The sequence below is a fragment of the Elgaria multicarinata genome, chromosome 2 (assembly GCF_023053635.1).
Source record: "Elgaria multicarinata webbii isolate HBS135686 ecotype San Diego chromosome 2, rElgMul1.1.pri, whole genome shotgun sequence".
NCBI classification, from domain to species: Eukaryota; Metazoa; Chordata; class Lepidosauria; order Squamata; family Anguidae; genus Elgaria; species Elgaria multicarinata.
Window position 1 is genome coordinate 63772733 of NC_086172.1, and position 23939 is coordinate 63796671.

The 23939-nt window shown below is 38.1% G+C and overlaps 1 protein-coding gene across 5 annotated transcripts in view; it reads left to right on the forward strand.

Annotated features, from left to right (window-relative positions):
• The window catches only part of DPP10 (dipeptidyl peptidase like 10), a 657697-nt gene that overhangs the window by 417928 nt on the left and 215830 nt on the right, over positions 1-23939 (forward strand). The gene's annotated exons all lie outside the window — the stretch shown is intronic.

A 23939-nucleotide genomic window follows, 5' to 3' on the forward strand; every position in this document is an offset into this window, starting at 1 on the left:
CATTGCACTACGAAAGCGGTATATAAAAGGCAGGAGCCACACTACTGCTTTATAGCGGTATTGAAGTGCACTGACAACTGTTGGGGCCCATGACGCATATCATATACTACTTTTATACCGCTTTCATAGTGTTACATCCTGCTTGGTGTAGATGTGTCATGGGCCCCAACAGTTGTCAGTGCGCTTCAGTACCACTATAAAGCAGTAGTTTAGATCCTGCAGTGCACTTCAATACTGCTATAAAGCAGTAGTGTGGCTCCTGCCTTTTATATAATGATTTCATACTGCTTTCATTGTGCAATATCCTGCTGGTGTAGATGACCCCTTGGAGAGGCTGAGTATCATACATGAGGAATAATTGTTTAATACCAATTATTTTATACTTCTAACATTTGCCATCATATAATGTCTTCTCAGAAGTAAGGTGTATTGAGTTAGTAGGGCTTGAACCCAGGTAAGCTGGCATATGATTACCGCCTAAAGCACTTAAAAACTACTAGGGACAATGCAAAACTAAAACAGAAGATCAACCTCTTTCCTACATCCCTTTTCTAAAATATGTCCTTGTTTGATTCAGCTCATTATTCTTTTCCCTTTCTCCAAACTGGACAACTTTACCCTAAGTATACATGCTTCTTATTCATAATTGAGAGGAGGTTTTGTTTTTTAATGTATTGATTTTGAAACAAAAAACAGAGAATAAGAATAACCAAACATACCTTCCTTATCTGTCATGAAAATTGGTAAATTACCTAGCAATGTCATTATGTTAAAATGAATTAATGAGCCCATTTGCTCTGAGGCAAAACTCAAACATGGATGGATTTTGGCCAGAACTGCATAAGACGTTCAATGAAAAGTTGTCACCTTGATTAGAATATGTATTATGTCATATATGGGAAACTCGGGGGTGCATTTTTTCTGGGTAACATTAATCATTCTTTTGTTTATAGTATCTTACTGCCATAATATTCACAATTGATCTTAAATGTCAAAAATTAAGAACATTCATCAAAAAGAGAGAGGCTGTTTCTGTGGTTTGCCATGTCTTCATGATGATTGTGAGAGGTGATTTCATTGTGCCCACAGCACAGAGCAGGTGGGGCACAGGAGCAAGAACCTCACATAGGATGAAGTGTATTAAAATGGCAACAACTTCATTGGTTACAGCTCAGAGTTTGGGTGCAACATAGGACAAAGACCTAAACAACCCGACTACTGTCCAATTCCATCCTGGACCACATGCTGGGATATTGTTCATGGGAGTGGCAGGAATCTCAGGCATACTATAACAAAGACTAATACCATGGGCCAACCATGAAGCTGGAGACTTTGCTCCCCCAGTGGAGAGGGGGAACCTTCTCCCACTTACCCCTGCTTTGTATCGAGCCCACCTCACCACCAAACCTAATGCAGCTGCATTAAATGGGCCAAAAAGAATATCACTCAGCCAGACATCATTGCTAACTTCCAAAAGGTTGGGCGCTCTTGCACCTGAGCAATTGTTCTGTTTAAAAGAGATACCCGGATGCTATATCAAATGCCCCGCTCAAGCAACAGACCCATTGACTGGTTCACAGGATCATGAAGGTGGAAACATGATCATGGTGGAGAAGTTTACAACAGCCCATGGGTTCTGAGTTGCTTGTTACCCGTGGCTGGGTTTGCATGACATGACAAGCTGTGCTGTCAAGGGTAATTATGTAAATCCACCTAGCACATGACCAGCACACACACAGGGGTGGGGGAATGAGCCACCATGGCTTATTTCCTCCTCTGTGAACATGCAAACTGGGCCATTACTTTTTCTGTTTTCTTCTTGGCTTGTTTGACTCTTGGGGGGTCAGCAACCCATAATCAAAACCTCTCTTTCCAATAGATATGACATATGATCGTGAGGCTGAGAATTAACTCAATATCCATTCTACATCTAGTTAACCTCAAAGCCTTATCATTGCCATGGGGGAGAGGGTACCATAGCTCATTGGATTATCATCTGGATGAGGCTTTTCTACAACATGCCCCTCTTTCCAAGCCAGAGAACATTCAGCTTATCATTCACATCTAGGTGGGGTGGACCCCCCCTTTTAGATAACTAAAATGTATATGTGCGCAATGAACTATGCTGTGTCCACAAATCATGACCAATGCCATTATCATGCGTTTTATTTATATTCCACTTTTCGAAATTATGCTCAATAGCTCACAAGAACATCTACAATGATACATATATCAAACAGATTTCATAGTATAATACTTAAATTCACATTAGTAAATACTAGAAATAGAATTTACCTAAATAAATTAGGGGAAAAAACACCTTCCTTTCATAAATAAGAACAAGCACACAAAATTCCATATAGGTAGCTAAGAAACCCTTAACCAAATCACTAACAGTGCAACCCAAACCAAAGATTTGTGGGCTGTAGAGTGTATGTAGTGGAAGATGCCTCTGTGTAAGCAAAGAGGAGCTATGCAAGTAAATGGGAGAGGACAATCCTGAATGCCCCAGTTATGCTTACAGATGTAGATCTGCCAGTGGCAGACCTTCCGCCATTAACTGTGGTTAGGCCCAGAAACAGAGCATTCCAGGGATGGAGTGGGAGTGGACTTGGATCTGTTGGATTGAAAACTCCGTCATTCCTTTGAGATGCTTCAAGATTGGGTCCTCAACTACACCAATCTGGAGTTGGCATAGTTAATTCTTCCCCATAGAAATCAATAGCAGAGGGGGTGTTCTGGGGGGGGACTTTTATATATTTTTGTTGCTGCTGTTGAAACTCAACAATAAAAATGAATTAATAATAATAATAATAATAATAATAATAATAATTCACTGACTGAAAAAGAAGAAAAATGCCCTTCCATCCACAAGTTAAAGTCTGTTACAAGTTAAACTCCTGCTGATGGATTGGGAACTGCTGGAAGGTAAACTGTATATCTCATTTTTTCATTAAAGTGCCAGCTCTTAGATCAGTTTTTTTTTTTTTTTACTGCATGGTCAAACAAGGCATAGTCCACTGAGCAAGGCATCATTAACAGATGGCATCATTAATGGAGGACACTTTGTAGTTTGAAAGGCTGTGTATGAGACTGAATTCCCCAGGTGACATTTTTGGAATTATGCCCAGTGGGGGATGGGACGGGATGGATTTGGAATTGGAAGTGAAGAAAAAAAGGACCACTATCCTGCCAGCAACACATTTCTTGGCTATCTGAAGTGCCATACACTCTAATCCTATATACACTTACATGGAAGTAATGAACTTAATAGGGTGTATTTGTGGATAGAAGGAGACTCGAGGAAATAACGACACAGACACCAGAGCTTGGGCATAACTAGGGACTCTTTTTATTAACATGGTAACTCACCCCATCCCTGATCTGCAAGTGAGTGTTTGGGAATCCAAGCATCCTATCTCAGGCAACTAGCCTGCATAAAGGGCGAGCCACTTGGCCAAGCCAGAGTCTGATTGAACCTGGCTCCTTTCTTGAACGTCACGTGAGTGCTCGGGGGAAACCTCACCATGTCGCTTCTGCTTGGGGCTACCAAAGCCCAAGTAAGTGAAAGAGTGAGGTTCCCAACAGCAAGCCATATCCTGGGTCAAGAGCCATACAACTCCTGAGGACCAGGCCCCCGAACCTGCCAATCACCATAAGGTGCCCGACGAGTGCTCACCAACCTCAACTGATATCCCCAGATTCCCACACAAGCCTGCCAATGAATCAACCTATTTAGCCCTCTTTATCTAACTTAAACTAAATTCCAGTATGTAGGCGAAAAACCTGTACACCGCACCAGATATGTGGCATGTAAAATTCCTACTCAGCCCCACTCCAAAGGAGGCGGCTAGCTAATCCCATATTAGAGAAAGGGCGGGAGGGTGGGGGCAAGAAGAACAAAGAGGTCAGGTAAGCGCGGGGGACTTGCTTTTATAGCCTTGCCCCACTGACACAACGCAGCCTACGTGTGGAGCACGCAGCTCATCCTTTCCTCCCCCTCCCCGTCCGCAACAGCCCGCTCCCGCCCTAACCATATTGGCAGGGCAGGAAAACGTCTTCTCTAAACATATACAACACTTCCTAGTGAAACAGAAAGAGAGAGAATGTGATCTGTAATTTTTCCTTTTCAAATGCTTATTTAAATATAAGGTTAAAGGGTGGTTTTTTTGCATAACCTTATAACATTTCTAATTTAATATTTTTACATCATTGCATAACATAAAGTGCACCCCCACACACACACACACCGGGATCTATTCCTGTTTCCAAAATCTCATTGATTCTTCTGGAGGTGGTTTTTCACTCCCCTTAGATAATACATATTCTAGGAACTGATTCCAAATTCCCTCAAAATCATTCGTTTTTGTTATCCCTCTTCTTACTTTTATATTACATGTCAATTTATCATTTATAGCAATATCCCAAATCTCTTTATACCATCCCTCAACATGATAATCTCCTTGCACCTTCCAGTTGATCAACCTTGCTGCTGTCAGCAAATTCATTATCAGTTCTTTTGTTTCTTTATTACATTTTAAATCTCCATATAATGATAGCAATGCCACTGTAGGTGTCTCTTCAATCTCCATTCCCACTATATCATTTATCTCTTTAAACACCATTTTCCACAGTTTTTGAACAAATACACATTCCCACCACATATGTAAATACGTTCCTTTTTCTTTACATCCTCTCCAGCAATTTGCTGAATACAGCTTGTTTATTTTATTTAATCTCACTGGGGTTAGATACCACCTCCATAGAATCTTATAATAGTTCTCTTTTATCCTCACTGAGATACTTCTCAACACTCTTTGTCTCCATATTGCCTCCCAACTCTGTTGCCCTATTTGTATCTTCAAATCCGTTTCCCACACCATCTTGCCCATATTTTCTGCCTCCCCCTTCCCAACCAATATTCTGTATATTTCACTCGTTAAACCTTTTATCATTTTTATTTTCTCCTTTCTCAATTTCTCTTTTTAAGATCATCTCAAATTTCGTTAATTCTCTACACTCTCCATTATCCTTTAACCATTTCTTCGTCCATTGCTCTAATTGAAAATAATGTAACCATGTTAAATTCTTCTCCTTTAAAACCTCTTCTAGTTATTGGAGAAATACTTGGAAGTAACTCCTTTTTATATACACGCCATATTTCTCAGTGATTTTTTAGAAGGGGGTTCTCTATTTCTTCCCCCCATTTTTTATTATATTCTCTAAAAATATATATTTTCCAATTTCCACTCTTTATCCATTCCTTTTCTATCCTCTAACCAACTTAAATCTTCCACTCCTAACATACCTTCTACTATATGTCTTAATCTATTGGCTACATAATATAATTTTATATTTGGGAGTCCTAATACTCCTTCTTTTTGTGTTTAATACTACCTTTTTTATTTATTCTCGCTTTCCTATTCCCATTGCAATAATTATTTAAAATATTTTGCCAACTTTTTATCTCTTTTTCAGATATTCTTATTGGTAACATTCTAAACACAAAATTTACCTTTGGTAATATCTTCATTTTTACTAAAGCTATTCTTCCAAAAGTTAATCCTCTATATTTTTCTATTATTATTATTATTATTATTATTATTATTATTATTATTATTATTAATTTATTTATATAGCACCATCAATGTACATGGTGCTGTACAGAGTAAAACAGTAAATAGCAAGACCCTGCCGCATAGGCTTACAATCTAATAAAATCATAGTAGAACAATAAGGAGGGGAAGAGAATGCAAACAGGCACAAGGTAGGGTAAACAGGCACAGGGTAGGGTAAAACTAACAGTATAAAGTCCAAACAACATCAAGTTTTAAAAGCTTTAGGAAAAAGAAAAGTTTTTAGCTGAGCTTTAAAAGCTGCGATTGAACTTGTAGTTCTCAAATGTTCTGGAAGAGCGTTCCAGGCGTAAGGGGCAGCAGAAGAAAATGGATGAAGCCAAGCAAGGGAAGTAGAGACCCTTGGGCAGGCGAGAAACATGGCATTAGAGGAGCGAAGAGCACGAGCGGGGCAATAGTGTGAGATGAGAGAGGAGAGATAGGAAGGAGCTAGACTGTGAAAAGCTTTGAAGGTCAACAGGAGAAGTTTATATTGGATTCTGAAGTGAATTGGAAGCCAATGAAGATATTTCAGAAGTGGAGTAACATGGTCAGAGCGGCGAGCCAAGAAGATGATCTTCGCGGCAGAGTGGTGAACAGAAACCAACGGACTGATGTGAGAAGAAGGAAGGCCAGAGAGAAGAAGGTTGCAGTAGTCCAACCGAGAAATACCCAGTACATGAACAAGCGTCTTGGCAGAAGAGACAGGCAAAAATGATCGAATCTTGGCAATATTATACAGGAAAAAATGACAGGATTTAGCTACTGCCTCATTATGAGGAATAAAGGAGAGTGAGGAATCAAATATAAAGCCAAGACTACAAGCTTCCTTGACTGGAGTAAGCGTGACATCATTGACAGTAAGAGAGAATGAGAGTTGAGGAGAAGGTTTAGGAGGAAAAACAAGCAATTCAGTCTTTGCCATATTAAGTTTCAAACGACGATGAAGCAGCCAAGCTGAGATATCTGAAAGACATGCCGAGATACAATCGTGAACATCAGGAGAAAATTCCGGAGATGAAAGATATAATTGAGTATCATCGGCATACAGGTGATATTGGAGGCCATGAGATTGAATGAGATTACCCAAGGGCAACATGTATAAAGAAAACAACAACGGGCCAAGCACCGAGCCTTGCGGAACCCCTACTGAAAGGGGAAAAGAGGAAGACGAGCTGCCATTAGCCAACATGCTGAAAGAGCGACCCGCTAGATAGGAGGCAAACCAGTTATAGACAGAGCCACAAAGTCCAAGATCATGAAGGGAATCTAAGAGAAGATCATGATCAACCGTGTCAAAGGCTGCAGTTAGATCAAGGAGAATAAGAACGGAATAAAGGCCTTTAGACTTGGCGGTGAGAAGATCATTGGCGATCTTAGTAAGGGCTGTTTCAGTGGAATGCAAAGGACAGAATCCAGATTGAAAAGGATCCAGAGCAGAGTTACTAGAAAGAAAATCAAGACAACGAGAGTAGACCACATGCTCCAGGATCTTTGAAACAAAAGGCAACAAAGAGACAGGTCGGTAGTTAGACAGAGATAGCCTATCAAGAGTAGGTTTCTTGAGAATAGGAGAGACTGTAGCATGTTTAAAAGCAGAAGGAAATGAACCAGAGGAAAGAGAAAAATTAATAATATGAAGCAAGGAAGGGAGGATAGCGGGAATAAGATTAATAAAGACTCGAGAAGGAATCGGATCACGAGAACAAGTGGAAGGCTTCGAAGAGCGCAGTAATGTAGACAGTTCATCAGCTGAGACCGAAGGAAACGCAGAGAAATTTGCAGGAGGAACTGACAGATGAGGAACAGGAACTGGAAGAGGAGCAGAGCTGGCGAGATCAGAGCGAATAGTTTGGATTTTAGCATTGAAAAAAGAGGCAAAGTCATTAGCAGACAGAGAGGTGGGAAGAGATGGTGGATTAGGCTTCAGAAGAGAGTTGAAGGATGCAAAGAGCCGCTAAGGATGCATAGCATTTGACTGGATCAACGTTGAGTAATACTGCTGTTTGGCCAGTGAAATGGCAGAAGAGAAAGAGGAGAGTACAAATTTGTAATGGACAAAGTCCACCCAGTCCCTGGTCTTACGCCAAAGGCGTTCAGCTGCCCGGGAACAAGAGCGAAGGTAGCGGAGGAAAGAGGTGAGCCACGGTTGGGGTTGAGAAGGGCGAACTATCCGAGTTGTAGATGGAGCAAGATTATCAAGAGTTGAAGATAAGGAGGAATTAAAGAAGGAGACAGCTGAGTCCAGGGAGACAGCCGAAAAGACAGAAGGAAGAGAGGAGGCTAGAGACTGAGAAAAAGCCTCATAATTGATAGATTGCAAGTCACGACAAGAGCGAGAAGCAGGACGTGAAGGAGGAGGAATATGAGTAATATTGAAAGAAACTAGATGATGATCTGACAAGGGAAAGTCAGCAGTAGAAAAGTCCAAAACAGAGCAATTCCGAGTGAGATCAAGATCCAGACATTGTCCAAGGGAATGTGTGGGTACATCAGACCAAAGCTTAAGATCATAAGAGGAAGTTAAAGAGCAAAATCTTAGAGCTGCAGCGTCTTGAGGGTCATCTACATGGATATTGAAGTCACCCAAGATAAGAGTAGGACAGTTATCAGAGAGGAGAAAGGACAGCCACGAATCAAAATCAGAGAGAAATTTTGAGGACGAGCCTGGGGGGCGGTACAAAACTGCAATCCGCAGTCATAATGGAGCGAAGAGCCTCTCCACATGTGCCTCAAAGGAGGAGAAACAATGTGATGGAGGAATGGAAAGAGGCTGGAACTGGCACAAACTAGATAATAAAAGACCCACACCACCACCTCGACCCTCTGGGCGACTCAAGTGAGAGAAAGAGAGACCTCCAAGAGAGAGGGCAGCCGAGATGGCAGTATCATGGGCCATGATATAATAATTTATAATAAATATTATAATTATAACAAGTTATTATAATATAATTATAATTATATATAATTATAAGTTATAACAAGTTATTATAACAAGTTATAATAAATCTATAACTTCTTATTTAAATTGTTTAAATTCTCCTTTTCTAAATCCTCTAAATCTTTTGTAATTTTAATTCCCAAATATTTTATCATCTCTTTAATTTTCATATTCTTCTCCTTACTTTCCCAATCCTTCCCTTCCTTTTTAGTATAATTAAACAACATCATCTCTGATTTTATCCAATTTATTCTCAATCCCGTAACTTCTTCAAAATCCTTCTGAAGATGCTTAATTCTTTCCATTTTTTCTAATGGATTATTAATTGTCAATAATGTGTCATCTGCAATCATTATTATTATTATTATTATTATTGCAACCTATTCCCTCTATAATATCGTCTTCTCTTATCACATTTGCCAATAGTTCTATAACCAATACAAATAGGACCGGTGAGAGTGGACATCCTTGTCTAGTCCCTCGGGCTAGTTGTATCTTTTCTGTAACTCCATCATTTATCACCACTGAAGCTGTGTTTTGTGAGTATAATTGTTCAATTAAACCTTTAAATCTATTTCCAAACCCCATTTTTTCTATTATCCTCTTTAGTGCTTGCCAGCTCACACAATCAAACGCCTTAAATATATCCAACGCTATTATTCCTGCTTTTGTTCTTGTCTTTTTTACCTCTTGTACCATATTTAAAACTCTTCCAACCAAATTAGGCATTTGTCTACCCGCCACAAAGCCACACTGATCTTCCCCAATATATTTACCTATAAAAGTATTCATTCTCCTTGCCAATATAGCTGAAAAGATTTTTGCATCCTGATTTATTAATGAAATTGGTCTATAAGAATCTGGGACTGTTAAGTCCTTATCCGGCTTTGGAATTAATATAATTAATGATTGTTCCCACGATGGTGGTATCCTCTCTCCTTTTATTATTCCAATATATAATTTCATTAATTTTGGTACCAACATTTTTTAAAACGTTTTATAATATTCAGATCCCAACCCATCTAACCCAGGGGATTTACCCCCTCTCAATTTCTCAATAGCTTCCTCTATTTCCTTTTGAGATATATCCTTTTCCTTTAAATCTTTATCCTCTTCTATTAGACCCTTCTTTATATATTTATCTATATATACCTCTATCTTCATCTTTAGTGTGTCTTTCTCTTTATATAATTCTTGGTAAAATTCCTGAAATATCTTTATTTTCTCTTTCATATTACTACATGGTTTTCCTAATTTGTCCTTCACTATCCCTATCGAATTCTTTAACTTTTCCTTTTGTGTGAATCTCGCTAGCACCTTTGAGTTTTTATTACTATTCTCAAAATACTCTCTTTTCATATAAATCAAATTCTTCTGTACTTCTTCTAAATTCTTATTTTCTAATTCTTTATTTTTGCTTGTAATTCTAACAATATTTGTTTATTTCTGCTTTGCAAATACTCTTTTTCCAACTTCTTAATCCCTTCCTCTAAGTTTTTCTGTGTTCCCTCTTGTTACCTCCTTAAATTACACATTTCTCTAATACAGATCCCTCTAGTCACAGCCTTCATTGTAACCCACACAACTGATGGTGAACTTCCCCCGTTTTCGTTAATTTCCCATATTTCCGACATTTCTTTCTGCATTTTTTCTACAACCTTATCATATTTTAAAATCCTAGTGTTCATCTTCCATCTATTTGCTTCCCTATAATCTCTTTTTACTTTAAAATCAAGGCTTACCAATGCATGGTCAGTTACTTTAATTACCCCTACTTTCATATTACACACCTTTATTGCTAGATCCTTTGAGTCAAAAATATGATCTATCCTGGAAAAAGTTTTATGAACTGGAGAATAATACGTAAAACCTGGTTCCCCCCTACTGATTAAATGCTACCCATCCACATAATCCTTCTCTTTTATAATTTTATTTAGAATTGTAATATTATTTCTTATCTCGAACCTGGTAGGGTTGGATCTATCTACCCTATTATCGATAACCATATTAAAATCTCCAGCTAAAATAACATAACCTCTTTTAAATTCATCTATTTCCTTAGACAATCCTTTAAAAAAGTATTTTTGTCTCTCATTTGGGGCATATACATTTATTAAAGTATAATAATTACCTTCCAGTTGCCCTTGTATCATAATAAATCTCCCTTTATCATCCTTTTTACTCTTTTCTATATTAAATCCACTTTTCTTCGAGATTATTATAGCTACCCCATATTTTTTTTTGAAGTCCCCAGGGACTTTTCATAGCACCCTGACCATTTTAAATGTATTTCATTCATACCTTCCTTAGCTTGAAGTGTTTCCTGTAGAAAGATAAAGTCGGCCCCTTCTTTATTTAATAATTGCTCAATTCTCTTCCTTTTAACAACTGCCCCCAGACCTTTGACATTGAGTGTTGAAATTTGTATCTTCTTATGCATATGCTTTTTGATTGAGTTTTTTAGATCCCGTGTGCCCACCCACATTTGTGACAAAAACATAATTTTCAACATATGACAACATATAAACACTTCTTTAATACCCACCCCTCCCCTTCCCCATCTCAAACCCCCTCCCTCCCCTTCCCTCCCCCCTTTCTCCCCTCCTCTGCTCTGTGGGTGTAACACCCCGGTCATGGTCAACCAACCCTAAGGGGGGGGTTTGATGAAGCCCACAGTTCTGATACGGCAAGCCCTTTACTCATTTTTTATTATTGTTATCTCCCTCTTATTAACGCTTTATTCCCCACTTGGGCCTGCACCTTCTCCCTCTCCTTCTTCTTGCTGAGGTGAAATATCACTATCCAACCCCAGACTTCTCAGCAGCTCCAATCCCTGCTCCAGCGATGTTACTATGTGCTGTTTTCCATCTCGCGTAAATCTCAGGAACACTGGATAACCCCATGAATAAGCAATGCCCACCCGCTTAAGCTTTGCCAAAATTGGTTTTACGCTTCTCCAAAGGATAGTTTGCTGACAAAGATCATTGTAGATTTGGACTGGTGTTTCTTGAAACTTCAGCGTTGTTATTGATCTCAATTTTTTCATCAATTGCTCCTTCTTATAATAATTGCCAAATTTGACCAAAATATCTCTTGGCATAGCTCTTGATCTGTTTCCAGCTACTCTATGAATTCTGTCTATGTCCTGTTGGTTTATATCCAAATCTGGAACCAGCTCTTTGAACCATCCAAGAATACTAGATATCAAATTTTCTCCTTGTATTTCTGGAAGATATTTAATTCGAATATTTCCTCTTCGATCTTAATCCTCCAAATGAATCAGCCTCTTCTCATACAGATCAAATTTAATATTTTGCTCAGTTAGCTGTTGTCCATTCAGATCCACTTTTTTTGATATTTGATTAATTTCTATTTTAATCTCTTTAACGTCTTTCTCTGCTTTCACAACTGAAGTATGTAGATTTTCCATCTTTTTAAACACTTCTTCCTTAATTGATTTCATTTCTTGAAGCATTGCCTCATTATTACTTTTGATAAATTCTTTCAAATTCTTCTGCAGTTCATCAAGTGCTGATTTTGGCCCAATGTCAGCTTCTGCTGCCATCTTTTCGCTCTGCTGTTGTTCACTGTTTTGTTTATTTCCCAGACTGTTTTCTTCCCCATTACTGTTACTGGGGATGTCAACTTTCAACAATCTCGCTGCCGAATGATCTGAGGGGTGTGACTTCTCTCTCACCCAGGTGGGATTTTTAGATTTATTCTTCCTTTTTGGCATTTAATCCTCTGACACTCTTCTAATTACTGGGCGGAAGTCGATCACATCAATAACTCACAACTTTTTGATCCTTCCTTCACCTCAGTAAACCTTCACTTCAGGGTTATTTAATACTTTTATCTTTATTTCTTCTAGATAGTGAACAATTACTGTCTCTGCCTCCGGTAACGCTGTGATTTATATTGTGAAATTTTCCCTTTGGAGCTGCTAGGAAATCTTCAAAAACGAAACTAACCCTTCCGCAGCTCTCTGAGAAACATTTCAACTTATCCGCTTACAAAAATATTTCACTGTTCATTATTAAAGACAGTACTCACATAATTGCCAATTAGGAAGAGAATTAGGAAGAGATAATTACGCTTCTTGGCTTCCTTCTCTGGAACTGAGAAAAAAGCCTACCGCTCCATTGAACCGTCAGGCTCCGCCCCCATAAGGTTAAAGGTATAAATCAAAGCATACACAGAAACTCTGTGGTTCTAACAGTAATAAATATATCATCTAATTAATATTTCCTAGGCATTTTAGAAGTAGGTGAATTAAAAATGTTGCCTTATATCAACAGTCACTTGACTCAATATAACTTTTATTACATAACTTTTTCCTAAGTTCTAAAACATTCATGATTCTTTTTCTTTCTTTTTTAAATCCTTTTATACACTTCTGAAGATTATCTAACAGTATGTTGTATTTAGAGTACCAGTGTTATTGAATTCAGATGTCCAAAGATTATCACCAACTCCTTAATAAAAGTACCATCAAATGACCTTAAAGTTTGCTCTTGTTTTTCATATTTCCTGCTTAACATGCTTAATTGTACTTGTTGTCATGGATGCTATATAGTAAAATTTCCATGAAATCTGCCATATTTCTTAATCTGGAAGCCTAATAGTTATGAACTGCCCAAAGAGCTTCGGCTATTGACTGGGATAGAAATGTAATAAATAAATTAAATAAAGCAATGTCATAACAGCATAGCACATACAAGTAGAGTGTGATGGCTACAATCCTGTATCCAGTAAATTTTAATGGATACAGGTTGCTTATGGTTGTAGAAGCAGGGAATACAAGTTTCACTGCAATTTGATGTCATATCTCATGCTCCTCTGGAGGGTTTTCCAATACTCAGAAGCAGCTTTTTGAGCATGTGTAAGGCTGTAATGGGTAGGAGAAACTGATAAAAACAGGAGCCCTGTTACATACTTAAAACTCTTATTTCTTATATTTATTTATTAAAACCGTCCATTAGATGGAAGCCTCCAATCTCAGAGGCTTCCAAAAATCCTATGCCCTGCTGGGCTGTTGTTGGCAGGGTGGGAGAGGGACAGAAGCAACTTTGCTTCCCATTCTTTCTCCTCCTCAAAAATAGAACTGATATCTGAAACCAGCACAATGACCAGTGCTAGCACAGTTGGAGTCCTTGCTCTGGTCTCACAAGTCTGCTCTTCCAGACAGATCCATAGGACACAGTAGTGAATATCCTGTCACAAATGAATAGTTTCACATTATATAGAGCAAAATTGTTTCATAATTTGGTCTAAAAAACAACTTAGTTTTGCCACTCACAAAAGTCCATATTTCATTTTTAATACTATAATGTATTGATGATAATGTTTATTCTCAGATACATTACTTGTGTTTCACTTAATTTATCTTCTTTATTTTTCCAAATTTGTTTCGCAATGAAAGGATTAACTGTCCTCCAGAGCAATGATTGCAAATGTTCTTGCTACTATCCATTTATCCTTGCTAATATTCATTAAAGTATTGATCAATGGTGACTGGGGATGGAGACATTTCAACCCTAAAATGTCACTGTGCAAAAATATCTTCCTATGAACTCTTCTCTTTTCTGTTTATTTGACAATTTGAAAATGGTTCCTGCTGATTTCCCATCAGTTTCTGTAGTTGCAGACAGCAGAGTAAATTACCTGCCTCTAGTTGGTTGTACCAAAATGATTACAGGAAGTTTCTAAAAAATGACTTACCCCATGATGTTCAGGCTGTGATAATTTTTCAGTCCTCCAGAACCTAGTGATTGCCTTGTGGGCAGTCTAGCCATGCCTAAAAATGTTTTTATCTTGAGCTTCAAATGAAAGTTTTCTACAGCACAAAGCCCAGTCAAGTTAACTCCTGTTTCCTACATATCAGTGAATCTATATAGTAAACTCTTGCAAATTCCAACTTAAAAGTTTTGCCTGTGGCTTAGAATTGAGCCTCAGGCACACAAAAATGGTAATACTAACTAGTGTTGTTGCAGGTATGGATTTTACAATATGTACTGGTCACACTAAAACAGAAGAAGATAGTTTGTAGAACTTCAATAAAATGTTTGAAAGTGTATCTACGTACACTAATAGAGGCTTAACTATTGTTTACTTTCCTGTCAAGGACAACCAACCCCTTAGCTTTGTTGATAATTCCTCATTTCTAGGAACAGGCATAGTTATCATATGAGAGCCTTTTTTGGCTGAATGGCGGCATAAAAATACATAAATAAATAAATAAATAAATAAATAAAATAAATAGGCACCAAAGTTGGTAATGGATACTTCAGGCTACCGAGGTCACCTGAGTATCCAGTAACGGATCTAGAAGCATCCCCCAAATTGTAGACCTGTTCCTTCAGAGGGTGTGCCATGCCATCCAGAAAAGGTAAACAACCCAATTCCCGTAACTGGTAACTAGCTAACACTGGGGTATTTATCTTATTAGGAGACAGAGCAGAATATTTGGCCAGAAATTATTTCTCTTTATATATGGCAAGATTGCTGATGTCTGCCAATTCCTACCACTCAGCTACAGTTCAACGCACATCATCACACATTACTCTTAGGGATTCCCCAAACCTGAGGAGCAGCTTTTTGGAAGACATGAGGAGCTGCCGTGGAAAGGAACCAGGAAAGCTCTGATGCACATGCAATGTTTTGTGTGGGATTTCAAAGCAGTGTTTTAAGCACTGAGAAAATTTATAGTGCTAATCAGAGGAAATGGCTTACAGAAAAAATTAGGCTGCAGCTTATCTTTATTTGTTTATTTAATATATTTCTTAGCCACCTTTCAAAACTGGTCTTCCCAGGATTGGAATGGATCCAAATAATCACCTGTATTTCAGACACCATTATCCACTCCAGAATCTTACTCAAAAATAATTAGATCAGAGTACACCTGGCTTTCTTGTGCCAAGAGAACTTGTATAGAACATAATATGAATGTCTTCTTTCAGAACATTGAACCTATGTACAATTCTAGGAAAGAGACATTTTATCATTTTTAACACATCCTTTTCATAATTTGATATGAACCTACCCCCCCATCCCCATTTATGGTTATGTTGGTTATAGAATAGCAACATAATATATACAATATGTTAATTCATATTTGCATTTAACAATTATAGTTAATCTATGTGAGGAAAAAGTCAGCTGTATTGTTTCAAGTCATCATCAAAAACAGTGACTACATAGCGCTGTCTTATTTTGTACTCTATTTTGTACTCTAGGTTTGCAGTTAATTAAGGTCAATCTAATGGTAGGGTTTGTGCGGGAATCAGGGGAAGGCAGAATAGGGAGCACTATGGCACCTTTATGGTGACTGGCAGGTCAGAGGTCCTGCTCCTCACGAGCTTTGCAGCTTGTGTGCCAGGATATGGTTTGCCTTTGGAGTCCCATCATCTACTCAACTATGCAGCCAGAGTGGGGATGATGTGGAGAGGTCTCACCAAACACTCAAGTGTAGTTGAAAGTGGACCCAGGTTACCCGACTCCTGTTTTCAACTGAGTACTCGCCCTGAGGGGCAGGCTAGAGCCTGTAGATAAACCATTAGATTCCCGCACATTCACACACAGGTCCATGGACTGAGCATCTCCATGTGTAAATAAAGAGGCCCTAATTTTACCCCAATGCTATGGTGTCTGTGTCTTTATTTCTGGGAACTTCCTGCTACCCTCGCAACATCATTCCACCATTCCTTTTGGACTTACATCATGATGATCATTGTTAGCAGTATCTAGCTTATGAGAACACCAAGAACTCAAAAATTCTTTCTCTGCCTTCACTTGGAAAATGACATTTCTGCTTAGTAGAATGTCTAAATTCAACTAATGTTGTTTGGCAAGACTGCTGTTCCCTCGCAGCGTGAGATTTTATGTCATGTTAATGCTGCATTTTAATGTATACAGAGTGTAGGCAATTACTACATAGAGATTGTTAAGATTAACTTGAATAAATACTCATATAAACAAAATATACATACACAAAAAATACCTATTGTAGTGTCCACACGATCCCCCCACAACACAGTTCATTAGTTGGTCCTAAGAATAGTCCTAATAATGACATCGAGTCCTAGAAACAACATTTTACTTGTCCTAATGAAGGTATTATCCTATTATGACATTAGGAAATACTGTATTACACTTTTTAATAGTTCTGTAATATGTGTTTCATGAAGTCTGTTCGACAGCAAATAATATACCCTTTCCCCTTAAAGCTCTATACTTTGGGAAAGATCTATAAATTAGAAATTAAAAGGAGACTTTTACACAAGGAAAATCTATGGCCTTGGTTTTTTACTTTATATGAGTGTTCATCAGGGGACGAAAATGTGCAACTACAGCATAGTGACTGCATTTCTCCGTTCCCCTTATAAAATATCCCTTATCCGTCTTTGCCTCACAGCTAATCCATCTTTGCCTCTACATTAAATATTGCTGTACTGAAAACTTCTTCCACATTGTTTTCAACCATTCTCATTCAGTTTGAATAAGAAGAAAGGAAGAAATTGCTTTTGAAAAGAAATTTGAAGAAGGAAAAAATGGAGAATTTTTTATGGGCACAATCTAGGGTACTTGTGTGCACCTTACTGACTAGTTGGCTGAGGAGTAATTGTGGTTATCCTGTCTTTCATTGTGCAATCAAATCTCTGGCAGCCAGTAGTTTCCTCTGCTTCCTTCATTTCAATTAAAGCCCAGAGGAAGATATCATGAGGCAATGCCTCCCATAGGGCTTTCTCAGATCAGAAAGTGCAGGCAGCCTGGGAGGCTGCAAAGCAATGGAGAAATGTGTAATAGAAAGAAAATAGAAAGAGCCAGTGTAGTGTAGTGGCTAGAGTGTTGGACTGGGAGTTGGGAGATCCAGGTTCTAGTCCCCACTCAGCCATGGAAACCCACTGAGTGACTTTGGGCCAGTCACAGGCTCTCAGCCCAACCCACCTCACAGGGTTGTTGTGAGAATAGAAATGGAGAAGAGGAGGATTATGTACACTGCCTTGGGTTCCTTGGAGGAAAAAAGGCAGGATATAAATGCAATAATAAATAATATATAAAATAAAATACATACCCAACACCTTTGGCTACCTTGCAGTGATTAGGTAAGCTCAAAAACACCACCAAAATAAATTCAACATAAATTATAAAATGCCTTCAGATTAAGGCATAAAAATGGAAGCCTATTTCATGTGGGAAAGGAAACTTTCAGGAAATTGGAGAACAGATTTTGGCACAACACTTGCTCCATCTCTTCCCTGGAGCTCTACACAACACTGCCCCCATCACTCCTACAATGTGGAGGAAGCAAAAAGGCCAACACCGTTTACCAACATAATTGTTGCTGTTGCCACTTGCAGTGGCAGTACACACAGAGAAATAAATCTTAAGTAAAAGGAGAAGAAAAAACTGTGCTACAATCCCCTCCAATGTTGGATAATTTCTCTTCCTGCTGGAGAAATTCAGTGAAATTGTCACCACCCCATCAATTTCTCTGATCACAAATAGGGTGGAGTATATTGAAATGCTGTTTGTGCACAGCTCTAGTATTAAACTCATTCACAAATATTTCCTTTCTGAAAAATAGAATCAACATCCCCCTGTTCGTACGTAGCCAAGAAAAAAAGAAATTTCTCTTGGCTATGTAGTATTTCATGCATAATAGCACAAAACCTAAAACTTTTTCCAAAAAGTGAATTTTATCAAATGTTTTCCTTTATTTTGGGTTCAGAAGATAAGATAAGAAATATTCCCTGATCAATGTGTTTAACCTTTAAATGTACTTGTAATTTATTACTTTGTAAATTTTCTTGGCAGCGACCTGCTTGACTGCCAATACTAAAGCATATTCTTCAAGAGGACAAAAGTCACTTTTTCTTCAGGTTTGCTCAATGAAATCTAGCATTGCTTTTTCCTAACAGTCAATATGTGTTACTTAAGATTAAAAATGATCATGTCTTGAATTCTTTTTCAAACCACAGTAATTTGATCTTATGGCATGAAAGTATGTGGGGTTTTTTGGAGGTTTTTTTTGTATAAGTTTACTTTGTCATGAAAGGATATAATGAGTGAGGAGAACAATACTTTCTGGTGACACTTCCATAGATATCAATGACATCTGAACTTTCCTTCAATCATACAGGGTTAAAATACCAGAATACTCTTTCACGTGCATGCCTTCAGTGGGTTCCTGAGATTAATGTGAAATACGGGCATCACTATAAAATGAGAAATAGGGATGTGATGTATGGATACAATATATTCTTAATCCGTGAACTCCAATTGAAATGGTTCTCACAATTGCCATGGCTTAAACAAGCCATGGTGGTTAGTTCAAGCTGCAGTATGTGCCAGGAGCCATTTGTGTAATTACCCACTCGGGTATGGTTTATTGTGTCATCCAAAACCAGGAGGCATGATTTGTTTGAGGGGAAAACAACCCTCAAATGACCCATGGCCTGTTGTGTCCATCCACTGCCATCCATTAGCAGGGGAGATTACCCGCTCCTGTAGCCCCTGCTCACATCACTCAATATTCTCTGCAGGATTGGGGAATCCTCATAAGCAGACTGCAGGTGTGCGGAGGGAGTGCAGGAGGAAGACTGGAGTCACCTCCTGCAATGTAGGATGTAGCCTTATTGGTTTTTAGTTAGTGACGTGCTTTTTAGGAAAGATATTTCAGTAACCTTAAATGCTTGCAATATGATGCATTTGCTTGTGATTGCTTTAAGAACCCAAATTGCACATAGAATATTTTCAGTGTCTGTTATTTCTCTCTCCATTATCCATGATTTAACTTTTCCCCAGGGCCTTCACTCCCAGACAGAATTCACACATTTTGACATGAAGATGACATATTTTTAAATACATTTTAGTAACTATGGTTTATGAAATGCTTTAAGAGTAACGTTGGAATCCTCAAAAGGTTCCTCTTTTGAAAGCCTTTATGCTTGTAAAATAATATTAATATTTTCATATAATGGTCTGAAGAGACAATATTAGTGGAAATAAATCTCCCCCCGTGTGTGTGTGTGTGTATGTGTGTGTGTGTGTGTGTGTGTATGTGTGTATGTGTGTATGTGTATATATATATATATATGAAATCTATTAAGTCCTCTTGCAAAAGTATGTGATCCTTGAAATCTGCTTTATAATACATCATGTGGAAGAATGTATAGTATCTAGCAACAACTGAAAGCTCATAACTCATGCAGTTGAGCTCAGTTTCAGAGTACACCTTGGGCCTCTTTAGACAACACGTTAGTTAGGCTGCTAACCCTTTTGCAGCAAAAAGTTAATGAGTGTGTTTAAACCATGGTTAGGTAACCACCATGGTTAGGAATTGTTCACAGATGCGCTATGCCAGAATGTTTAGCTCAAAATGCTTAACCACCATGGCTTAGTGTGTTGTCTGAATAAGATCAAGGTCACAGGTGTGACTCTCTCTCTCTCTCTCTTAAGGAATAAAGCAGTTTTTTAAAAACCCCACAAAGACTTTTTTAAAAAAGGAATTCTGAGAATAACTAGCCTGAAGACAATTGGAAATTTTGGTAGGGAACTTAATATTCATGTAAAGCAGATAACTGTAGAGAGTGAAGTATCTCCTACTTCAGATCAAGTGAATTTATTCCAAAGAACTCAAAATTAATCAATATAACCCATGAAGCTGATTTGGTGTGTGGTTTCAAGATAGATAAAAAGAAGTACTCCTTTACAAAGTTCATTAAACTACCACAAAATGTAGTGCTGGCTACCAATTTGGATGGCTTTAAAAAGGGAATCGGACAAATCCATGGAGGATATAGTTACCAGAGGCCACTAGTCCTGATGACTATAGGCTACCACCCAATATCAGAGGCAGTATCCCTATGTACGCTAGATGCTGGGGACCAGAACTGGGAGGGTGCTATTGCATTCATGCCCTACTTGGAGGTCAGCTGGCTGGCAAAATTGTGATCAGAGTGCTGGACTAGATGGACCCTTGGTCTGATCCAGCATAGCTCTTCCTATGTTCTTGACTCATGTATTTTGTGTAGTAGATTGCCATTACTCTCATACCTTGTCTCAAGAACTCACACTCGGATTGATCAACCGTGGCTACTCCCACCTGCCAGCTTCTGCTGTTAATCAGCTGCCTTGGCCACCTAGTGATCTGCTGCCTCTTCCACTGCCACCACTGCTCAAAAGTGGACTGGGACAAGTTTCTCCTAACATGCTACTGGCACTGCTTCTGTTTCTGCCACTGCAGCTGATGCCCCAGCCACCAGCTCAGTAATTACTGGAGCCAAGCATGCCCAAGATGAAATGCAGCCCATCTTCTCTTATGTCTGTCTCCCATTTTAAATTTTGTGTGCACATTGTGTTTTTTCACACAGACTAAATAATGGCCTTCTTACTCCCATGCTTGCCGTTATGCATGCATGCATAATGTGTACATCCACAAGACAAGACAGAAAATTAATAAATAACTGGAAAGAAACTAGGTGGAGAAATACAAAACAAGTTAAAACTCCTTCTTGTAGGCAACTGTATTTTATGAACATACAGTTAATGTTTTGTTTTGGTTTTCCCTGCCACAAGAAATACTTATAGAATTCATAGTCCTCAAGGTGAGTAACCAACAGTAAAATGTGCACATGAAAAGAAACCCAAATGTCTTTAATAAACTTTACAAATTGCAGCAATAAAGTGATTCATTTAGTTGTTAAACACATATGCATTTGAATTAGTCCTTTGTAAGTTAAAAAATAATAATTTCTTTCAGATGTCACTTTGCTTTTATATGGATTCCAAAGAAAAGAAAATTTAGTGAAACAAAAAAGGCCTGATACTAAGATATTTTTGTTAAATAGTTTTTACTTTTGTCCCCTTACTCTATTTATTTATTTATTTATTTATTATTATTATTTACATTTTTATACCACCCAATAGCTGAAGCTCCCTGGGCGGTTCACAAAAACTAAAAGATAAAACATAGAGAGATAAAGGCAATTGCTCACCAGGATATACTGTCTTCTGTTGCTTCCTGGTTGAAGAAGAACATGTAAGAGCATTGCTGTGCTGAGCAGGCTATCCCACCATTCATTGCTGACATGTCCAACAGCCAGACACATGATCTCATGTATGCAAAACACACTCACTGTCGCTGCTCTTGGCAAACATGAGAAGGTGATCCATGTTCAGATGTTTAGAATTCCCTCCCTTTTGTTGAGCAGTGCTACACATGCATGTTGGTACACAGACCCCTTCCTCATACATGCTGGACCTGAAAATGAGGGGCATAGACACTGGACATATTAGCAGTGGAGGGTAGGGCTAGCTCACGTGGTTCAATGACTCCCTCAAACATTCTGTGAATGTATGAGAAGGTCACACTCTCCTGGCATGGAGCAGTTATATTCTTCCTTTACCAAGCCCCCTGAAGCTCTTCAAACTTGGTAAACTGAATCAAACTTTCAATCCTTCCCATGATGTCTTTAAAACAATTTTTCATCACCTGTTTTGTCACCATGTTTGCCAACACTTAAAGGGCAAGCTCCAAGGGAAGACTTTAATATCATGCTTCTTTTATAGGTCTGCAAGGCCATTGCCTACTCAATTTGAGGGAATAAGTATCAGCTCTTAGCTGGGGTGTAATTATTATTATTATTATTATTATTTATTTATATAGCACCATCAATGTACATGGTGCTGTACAGAGTAATCTTTCTACTCCTTTAGGAGTGCCTAAAAGGGTTGCAGTGACGATCAGTGAGTGGGATTGGTGAGGGAAATGGCTAGCAGGGATACAGACAATACAGGACTTGTTTAGTGGTGCAGCGCCATTTGGGTGATTAAGAATGATGGTGTAAATATTTTCAAAACGTTGGTCCTACTTCATTATTTATTTATGTGAAATCAGAATAAAGGCAATAAGACTCCATATCTGTAGGGGTTTAATTAGCATGGATGAAATGGCCATACTTTATTTTCCATAATGGGTGGTTTCCTTGGGTGTGATTTCATTATCAGTTGTTTTTTATCATTGTACTGGATGAAATGATCAGTTAATGCTGTATAATTATGCTATGTACATTTCAAATAGGACCCAGGCATGCATAAATGTTGCAGGATTGCAGCCTTGGGAAGGTGCATTGCAGGTTGATTATGTATATAATATATTTACTTGCAGTCTTGACTAATCATCAATTTAAACTTGAAGTTGTGTTTTTAGTGTGTTCATGGCTTGTATAGTGTATGGAAAATTCAAATCTAGGGTACATACCTAAAAGTCTGCTGTCAGCTCTCCCTGTAATCTTAAACGCCATATAAGGGAGCCATAACAGCCATCTGTGGAGTATTGTATGGTATATGCCAAGATGTATGTGTTCAGGATGGTATATGCTGAGATGTATGTATTCATTGGCTTTGCACATATATAACTGAAACCTCTTTTACATGCAAAAACACCAATAGTAAGTTCTGACGGGAATATGCCCGTTTCATTTTGACCAAGACTTGTAAACTTCTTTGCACTTCTGGTCTCGATTAGTTACACACCATGACTAGAAAGCAATAATATGTTTTTTCACTGTATACCACTTACATAGTTAAGTTCTCTCAATTTATTGTAGTTTTTACACCTTTAATTCTAACAATGATAACTGTGAGTGTATACATAGTCCAATAACATTTGTGGTATTCAGTTGTATTGGTGAAATTTGATTTAATATATGTTGAGCTAAAGAACAAGATGTGTGTGTGTGTGTGTGTGTGTGTGTAAGAAATAAAGAGTTCAGATTTCTGTTATTAAAGAATTTTAATCCCCATTGCCTAGTGTGGATATGAGTTGGGCACATATTTCATTTGGGAGGAAATGTACTTAAATGTCCCTGCAATTCTAGAATTACAGCACTTCTTTAATGCTGCCGGTTATGTTGACTTTTTATGAATAATAAGGGAGTAGTTCCTAAACATATTATGATAGAAACAAGAAAATGCTGCTCAATTTAAAACTGAATATGAAGATCCTCTGGCAGTGAGAGTTTTTGATTCTAAATTGGAAGTTTAACATTGCACATTAAAAACCATGTGCATTTAAACCTTTATGACCCATGCCACTTTAGGTAAAATTACAGTAAATTACTATGTTTTATTTCCCTATTTATCTTGTAAAATGCCAGCTTATGTTGTCAGAAAGTTTATCTTCAGTATAGTAAAGCACCAGTCAAATTTTGGATAGCATGTATATTCTCAACTTGATTATCATTTGTATATATGTGTGGTGATTGGTATTTTTTAAAATGAAGGAATTGCACACCTCTAAATAATTAAATGAACTGCTGTGAGAGGAGGCCTGGTAATCAGCTCTCATGCTGTGATTATAACTATGCATGGAATAATTT